Genomic DNA, 9117 nt, shown 5'->3' with positions numbered 1-9117 from the left:
CATTGTAGTAATCTGGCCCTCTCATTCCTAGGTAAGCAATGTATAGACATTATACTCACAGAATGTTGTAGGGAAGCTCTCAGAGGCACCTCTCTCACTTTCTACAGTATAGCAACTAATACTTTTCAGTCTGCATTTCCCTTTTTCCCTCACTTTTCCTGTCTTCGTACTCATCTGTGGCGCTCATGATTGTTAGTCTTGCTTTGAGACTAAGCAAAGATGTTGCTGCCATATATTCATCATGGAGCTGTGTTCACAAGTTGAAAATGCTTTTATCTCTCCATCATTCATGTGTCCCCCAAAGGTGATTTTATTTAAATTAGTGATTCTCAAGGTAATACGTACACTGTAATTAATTAGAAAGCAAGTAGCATCAAAGGCTTAAAATAACAAAGTGTGCTTTATTGCAGGCTTACTGTGTGCTAGATACTGTTCTATGTACTTGATATGTATTGACTCACTTAATCCTCAAGATAGTCCTATGAAATGGGTATTTCCTTATTCTCTCATTACAAATGAGGAAATTGGTGCTTGGAGGGGTTAAGAAACGTGCCCTAATTTGCACAGCTGAGAAATGATGAGTCTGGTTGCATATGATAATGGCAGAGAGGACCTAAAAGACCGAAACTCTTACACAGATTCTGAACCAGTTCTCCTGTTCAGCCTTGCTCCTTCCACAACTTTAGTGGTGCCTCTAAGTTCCAAACCTCTTTAAGGGATCTTTAAGGTTCACTTGTAGTTTTAATCTTTGTCTGTAGCCATTTAACTTTGAGTCTTCTTACCCTTAATTTGTTTTCTATTTATTAATCTGTTTTCCATCTTCATACAGTTTTTTTGCAACATATTGTCTTCTGATGTCTCACTTCTCTTCCATTCATGTAGTCAGTCTGTCACTTTGAATTAGCAGTCACTGAGAGCTATTCAGAGTTCACATAGTATCTTCCCACCAAAGATTTAGGAAGAAAGCAGAGAAGGAAACATGGAATTTTTAGTGTAGGGAGACCCAAAACAGATCAATTCTGTTATGTTCTGGTATAAAGTCATTAGTTGAACTGACACTTCATGACGTTTATGCTGTGTTCACAGCTCTTTGAAATTGACTGCTTGTAAAATTTTACACCCACTTGAAGAAATATTTATTCATTGCCTCCTCTGTGCCAGGTATAATGTTTGGCAATGCTGGATGCAGTTTTAAGAATATCTTTGGGTATTCTTTGGGGGAAGTTTTTGGGGTCAAAAACATTTGACTGTCCCATTAACTAATAGCAACATAGGTTTATTTAGCTGTTTAAGTATTGTATTAATGGGGGACTTCCCTAGTGGTCCAGTGGTTACGACTCCCCACTCCCAATGCAGGGGTCCCGGGTTCAGTCCCTGGTCAGGGAACTAGATCCCGCATGCCACAGCTAAAATATCCCACATGCCGCAACTAAAAATCCCACAATGCCACAATTAAAGATCCCACACACAGCAACGACGATCCCTCATGCTGCAGCTAAGACCCAACACAGCCAAATAAATAAAAATTTTAAATCTATTGTATTAATTGTTCTTTAGCTAATTAAGAGGAATTAGTAATGTTTAACCCTTGTAAATCAAAGAACCAGAAATTTGTCAGCTTGTTTGGAATAAATCAAAGCTGACTATGAAACTAAAATCCTAATCAAATGCATTTATACTAGGCCAGTACTGACTTTGTTGTCCAGATTTTAACACATTGATCTTGTGGTAGTGAATAATTTGAAATTCTGAAGCAGTGTAAAGTGTACTTGTTTTATTTGTCCCAGTGACAGAAACTGTAGTCAGCTTATGGTTTGATTGGGAGAAGTAAGTTATCTATTGCTTAACAGCAATTAACCTCAAAACCTATCAGCTTAAAACAATTATTGTAGTTTTTATGTGTCAGAAATCAGGGAGCAGGACTTCCCTGGTGGCGCAGTGGTTAGGAATCCACCTGCCAATGCAGGGGACACGGGTTCGATCCCTGGTCCAGGAAGATCCCACATGCCGCGGAGCAACTAAGCCCATGCGCCACAACTACTGAGCCCACATGCCACAACTACTGAAGCCCGTGGGCCTAGAGCCCGTGCTCCACAACAAGAGAAACCACCGCAATGAGAAGCCTGCACACTGCAACGAAAAGTAGCCCCTGCTCACCACAACTAGAGAAAGCCCGCACACAGCAACGAAGACCCAACGCAGCCAAAAATTAATTAATTAATTAATTAAACAAATAAGGGAGCGACTTAGCTGTGTGGTTCTAGCTCAAGACCTCATGACTTTGTAGTTAGTTGTCAGCGATATAATCTGAAGGTCCAACTGGGGCAGAATGTGCTCCCAAGCTCACAGTGTAGTTGGCAGGCCTCAGTTCCTTACAGGCTGTTGGCTGGAGACATCATAGGTCACCTGAGTGCCCTCATGACATGGCAGCTGGCTTCTCCTCCCAGAATAATCCCAAGAAAATGCACCCATGATGGGAGCCACAGCATTTATACAACCTAATCTTGGAAACGATATACCATCACTTTCGCCATAGTCTATTGGTTTTACAGGTCAAATGGGGAAGGGACGACACAAGAATGAATACCCAGGAGGCAGAGGTGATTGGGGCTCTTCTTGGAGTTTGGCTACCACAACTATCTTAATCTGAGGGGTTATATAGATATTTAGTTTGGACATGCTGTATAGCATTTGAAAACAGTGTTAAGTATTGCTTTGGAATGTATACGGACATTTCTTTGGAATGTTCACTTTGATCTGTCCATCGTTCCAAAACATTATATATAAAATTAAATATGAATAAAAAGTAGTGAGACTGGAGAGGGGGGTAGATTTGAGTTATCTTGCAGAGGTAAATTTAACAGACTTGATTAATAACATGGTCAGAGAGAGAGAAGTAAAAAATTACCTGGAGATTTTTTACTTGGCTGGCCTAGTGGAAGGTGGTTCCAGTCACTGAAAGAATTCTAAAAGAAGACTATGGGGGAAAGAAGATAGACTTTGAGTTTGAATACATTCAATTTGATATTTCTGTGAGAAATTGTAGCAACAATATTTGACCCATAGTAAGCACTCAGACACTGTGAATAAATCCAAATGGAGGTCATCTGTTGGCAATTAGGTAACTATCTGAAGCTTAGGAGAGAAACTAGAAACAGTTGGGAGTACTTAGCAAACAGATATATTCCGAATGATGGAAATATATAAGATTATACGCAGATTTGGAAGTGAGAAAGAGCTAAGGATGAGAGTATCAGTGTTTAGGGATGGGTAATCAAGGAACCAAGAGAATGCAGTGTCATTGAAGAGGGCATTTCAGTGTTAAGGCAGGGGCAGATGTGTAGACAACTCTAAGAGAACAGGGCAGTAGCTTGAGAGTTGGCAGTATGTCAAGAAAGGTGGGTGCTTCCCTGGTGGCACAGTGGTTAAGAATCCACCTGCCAATGCAGGGGACACGGGTTCGAACCCTGGTTAGGGAAGATCCCACATGCTGCGGAGCAACTAAGCCCGTGAGCCACAACTACTGAGCCCAAGGGCCACAACTACTAAAGCCCGCGCACCTAGAGCCCATGCTCCGCAACAAGAGAAGACACTGCAATGAGAAGCCCGCGCACTGCAACGAAGACCCAATGCAGCCAAAAATAAATGTAAATAAAATAAATAAATTTATTTTTTTTAAAAAAGGCGTTTGTTTCTAAAATGAGAGACCATGCAGCCATACATAGATCAAGAAGCCGTATTACCAATCCCCCAGAGATTCTCAATCTCCCTTCTAGTTTCTATCCCTCTCCAACCCTCCACCTAGAATAACCACTGTGCTAACATAGCACCACAGATTTTTGTTGTTGTTGCTTTATTAATAAAATCATACATTATTTACTCCTTTGAGTGGCTTTCAGTTTGCATTGTGTTCATGAGATTAATCCATATAAGTATATGTAGTGATAGATTTTTGTCACTGCTATATTTCATTGTGTGGATATAGCATAACATCCATTTAACTTTTAATGGGCATTTGAGTAGTTTGAAGGTTTGGGCTATTACCAAAAATGCTGCTGTAAACATTTCTGTACATGTCCTTTGTGTGTATATATGTGTAGTTCTGTCTCTTCATTTTGTTACAGGGTTTGCTGATGTACCAGTTGTCCATTTTTCATAATGATTTGTGGAAGTTCTTTATATGTTCTGGACTCTAGCCCTTGGTCAGTGTATCAGATTCTAATCAGGAGGCAAAAATGACATCAGTTACTTGAACAGAAATACTTTAAAGAATTATTAACCAGTCATAAAGTTAGGTAACTGAAAGAGTAACAAAAGAATTTTGAAGTATTATGGAGAGCACTGCAGCAACTATAGAACCTAAGGTCAAGGGAAAAAAGAGAAGAGTTTGGAATTATTAAAACTTAGAAGCTTGGGGCAGGAACCCTTGGGGCTGAAACTCAGACCTCTGAAGAGGGCATGCTGCCACCTGAAGGGAGAGGAAAGGCACAAAGAAACTCCACACTGGATTCTGAAACTGATACAGAAACTGTAGCACCACAGAGAAGAAACATCACTAGGTTGATACTCAGAGGAGCTGCAAGAAGATAGTCCACAGGAAGGACAAATCTCCTTTCTCCAGCCTTTCAGTCTCTAGCAACCACTATCAGCAGAGCCTAACAGGGAACCAGCCTGCAAAGTAGAAATGTGGTTGCAGAGTCCTAACCTCAGCATCACAAAGCAGAATATGTAAGGGGTTGCTTTTGGAGCCAAGAGACAAGAATTGGTACAAGGCAACTGACCAAAATTAACTCGAGAAAAAATAATAGTACTATATTAAATTGAATATGTAATTTTAAACTTCACACAAAACTCAATGATAGCATTCACTAGTGAATTCTATCAAAATATAAGGAAGACATCATACTAATCTTATACTCCCAGAGAACAGAAATAAACACTTCTCAACTTGTTGCATGCAATTCTCTCAGTGAAAGGATGATTTTTAAAATAGTGCTGGAGAAATTAGATCTCCATATAGGGAAAAGATTAACCTTGACCCCTAACTCACACTGTGCAGAAAAAATTAATTTGAGGTGGATCATTGACCTAAATGTGAAAGCTAAATCAAGCCTCTAAATAGAAACCATGAGAATATCTTTCTGACCTTAGAGTTGGCAAGCATTTCTTTTAAAAGACCCAAAAAAGCACTAACCAGTTAGTAAATTGGATTACATACTAAGAAGTGTGAATCAAAAGACACTTAGAAAACAGGTCAAAGAATGGCAGAAGATATTCCCAATACATATATCCGACAAAGGACTTAATCAGAATGTTTTGAAAAGTCCCGCAAATCAATAAGAAAAAGACAACTCAAACAAAAAACTAACAAAAGCCTGAAAATCTCATCACAAAAGGAAATATCCAAATAAGCATTTGAAATTGTGGTTAAAGGCTGACAGCAGCAAGTGTGAAAAAGCTAATGGAGCAACTGAAATTGCAACAGCATTACACTGGAATACTATTTGGTAGTATCTACTAACGCTAAACATGCCTATCCTGTGACCTAGCAATTCCACTCAGGTATTTACCCAAGAAGCATGAAAACATATCCGCAAAAAAGACTTGTTAAATGCTCATAATAAAGTTTTATTCATAAGAGCTCCCGACTGGAAATAGTTCACACATCCTTCAACAGGAGAACAGATAATCTGTAGAATACTCTTATAATGCAATACCATGTTGCAATAAGCAAACTACAGATACATGTAACAATGTGGATGAATTGCACAGACATAATGTTAAAACAATCCTGGGGCAAAAGTATTTAGTGTATGACTCAGTCCAAAATTCCTAAAGTAGGAGAACAGGCAAAAATATTCTATGGTGATAGAAGAACAAGGCATACATACCTTTGGGGAAGGGTAGGTATTAGCTGAACATGAAGGATTCTTTTGCAGTGATAGAATGTTCTATATATCTTGATCTAGGTTGTGGTTAACAAGGGTATATACATATGTAACCAAGAGTTTCATCAATCTATACACAAGATTTTGTGCAATTTACTGTGTTTTAAACCGCAACAAGTAAAACAAAAAAATATTTCTTATCAAAGAGATTGAGAAAATTAATTTAAAATTAATGCAGCTTTCATCTATTAATGGTCTTTTAATCTCATTTTTATTCATTGCCCATTTGTATTTTTGCCCACTTTTGGTAGTTGGGAAGCTTGGATCTTATTGACAGGTGGGATCATTTTAATATTTTATGTTTATATTTCAAGTTTTTCCTAGCCTCTTTCTATTGGTCTACAGTATTTTTTTTTTTTTTTTGGTCTACAGTATTTTTGTCTATTATTAGTAAAAAAAAAAACAAAAAACATTGCTTTTGACATCTGTCTCTGGACATGACAGAATAACCAGTAACAGATTTGTCCTTCCGTTGTAAAAAGTTAGAAAACTAGGCAAAATATCAATATATGAAACAGCTGCTTTTTGATGTTGGATAACAGACAGTATGTGACTGATCCCTGAGAGAAGAGAAACAAAAGTAGCCATACAATTACACTTTTTTCCTACACCACTTTCCAGCTGGTGACAAAAGGAAGGTGAGTCTGAAGCAGAGCACAGGGTCTCTGGTTAGTTGAAGACACAGAAATCAAAGTTCAAGGAGGCTAAGGCAGTTAGAATTTGTGGGAAAGAGTAACAGGAAAGGGAACTATGCAGGAAAAGAGCTCCAGAAATTTGCATAGGAGTCTCTTGAGTCTGGCTAAATACCAAACTGTGTGCATAGGTTGAAGAACACCTCCCCAGAGGCTCTGAACTCAACACTTTCCAGAACTCACACAGGGCTGGGAGACATTGTCATCACAAAAAGCCAGAGTGGAAAGACCTTGTAAAATGCCCAGGATATTTAGTATAGATCCCAGAAGGGCCACAACTGAGTAGTACTCAACAAGCTCTAGAATAAAAGCTACTCTAGATACATCCTAACAGAACTTAAAAATAAGCTTTGAAAGGATTAAGCTGACCTCCTAGTAAATTAAGTCTTCCAGAACACAGTTGAACACTCTTCAAAGGAAGACAATAAAATGCACTCTCAGTAATATTCACAATATCAAGCATCCAGTAAAATATTAAATAGAGATGCAAAGGAGCAGGAAAATGTGACCTATAAGCAGAAAATAAGTCAATAGACACAGACCAAGAAATGATTCATTACTAAATTTACTCAAAAAATTAAAAACATGAACATAATGATGAAAGTAATGGGAGCTACAAAAAAAAAAAAAAAAGAAAAAAAAACTTCTGGAGATGAAAAATTACAATATCAAAACATAATTTTATTGGATGGACTTAGCAGATTAGACAGTGCAAAAGAAGATGAATGAACCTGAAGACAGAGCAATACAATTATCCAAACTGAAACACAAAGAGGAAAAGCCTCAGTGACCTGTGAGATGATATCAAGCAGTCTTTCATATATGTAATTGGAATACCGGAAGGAGAGGAGAGAGAGAAGAAAAACCATTTGAAGAAATGATGGATGAAATTTTACTAAATTTCACAAAAACTATAAACCCAGTCATGTGAGTAGCACCAAAGTCAAGATATAAAATATTTCTATCACCCCAGAAAGTTCCCTTATTGACCCTTTGTAATCAATCTCTTGCCCCCAACCCCATACCCTGGCAAGAACTGCTTTTTGTTTCTACAGTTTTGCCTTTTCCAGAGTGACATAAATTAACCATACAGTTTGTAGCCTTTTGAGTCTGGCTTCCATCACTCAGCACAGTGGTTCTCAACTACTGATTTTGCACCCCAGGGGACATTTGGCAATGTCTGGAGATTTTTAGTTGTTACAACATTGTTTGGGGGAGGGCACTAATGGGTAGAGGCCAGAGATGCTGCTAAACATCCTACAGTACACAGGACAGCCCCCATAACAAAGAATTACCAGGCCTAAAATGTCAGTAGTGCCGAAGCTGAGAAACTTGACTTAGACTAAATCTTCTGAGAATTGTCGCATTTAATTTGTTCCTTTTACTTTGGAATAGGATTTTTATGTCCTTATTTCCAACTTACACGTCTCATTTGCTCAAGTGTCTGTTCAAATCTTTTGACCATTTTTAAAAGTAGTTGAGGGACTTCCCTGGGGGTCCAGTGGGTAAGACTCCGTGCTCCCAATGCAGGGGGCCCGGTTCGATCCCTGGTCGGGGAACTAGATCCCACATGCATGCCTCAACTAAGAGTTCGCATGCCACAACTATGAGCCCACATGCCTCATTGAAGACCCGGAGCAGCCAAAAAAAGAAATACAAAGCACTATTATCTCCATTCTATATGAATCTAACTTCATGGGAATATATTTTATAGTATATACAATTTATGTAGCATATATCAGTTTCTTGATTTTTCCCTCTTTTAATGTTGATTGGAAAATTAGAATTGTTCCATGAAATAGATAACCTTAAAAGAAAAAAAAAAATACTGAGAAGCCAATATGCATTTGGATGAAAAGGAAGTTAGATTGGTAAAAAGCAAGAAATCTTTTATAGATTAAAAGATTTAATCTTAGGCATTATTTAAAACAAACAAAGGATATTGTATGTACAGTCCCAACTGTTCTAGTAAGAGCTTGCCTTCTGTTAAGTAGAAGTCCTCTCCCCTTCCCAGTCAGGATAGATTTAGGGGTACAGGTTGGAGAAAAGTTTGGGACAGGTGAATTACTGTGTAATTAAAGGAGATGAATAAAGGAGGGGAGAGGGCCACTGCATGTGGAGAGAGGGAAGAAGTGAGAATTCTCAGGGCAGAGCAGCCCAAAAGGGTCTTTGGGAAAGAAAGAATGACTAGGAGGAGATTTTTATTTTATTTGCTCTGAGGAGCGCTGTGCAGCTCTTTCGTTATCAAACTAAAAATGTCTTCAATAAAGACTACATTGCTCACCAATTCTTTTTTTTTTTTTAGTATATTCAAAATTGCTAGCTAGTCATATTTTTAAAATTTTTTATACAATTTTTAAAGGTTACTTTCCGTTTATAGTTTTACAAAGTATTGGCTGTATCCCTTGGGTTGTACAACACATCCTTGAGCCTGTCTTACACCCAATAGTTTGTACCTCCCACTCCCCACCCCCTTG

Source organism: Balaenoptera acutorostrata, chromosome 11 (genome assembly GCF_949987535.1).
Source record: "Balaenoptera acutorostrata chromosome 11, mBalAcu1.1, whole genome shotgun sequence".
Taxonomy (NCBI): domain Eukaryota; kingdom Metazoa; phylum Chordata; class Mammalia; order Artiodactyla; family Balaenopteridae; genus Balaenoptera; species Balaenoptera acutorostrata.
This window is presented reverse-complemented; position numbering follows the sequence as displayed.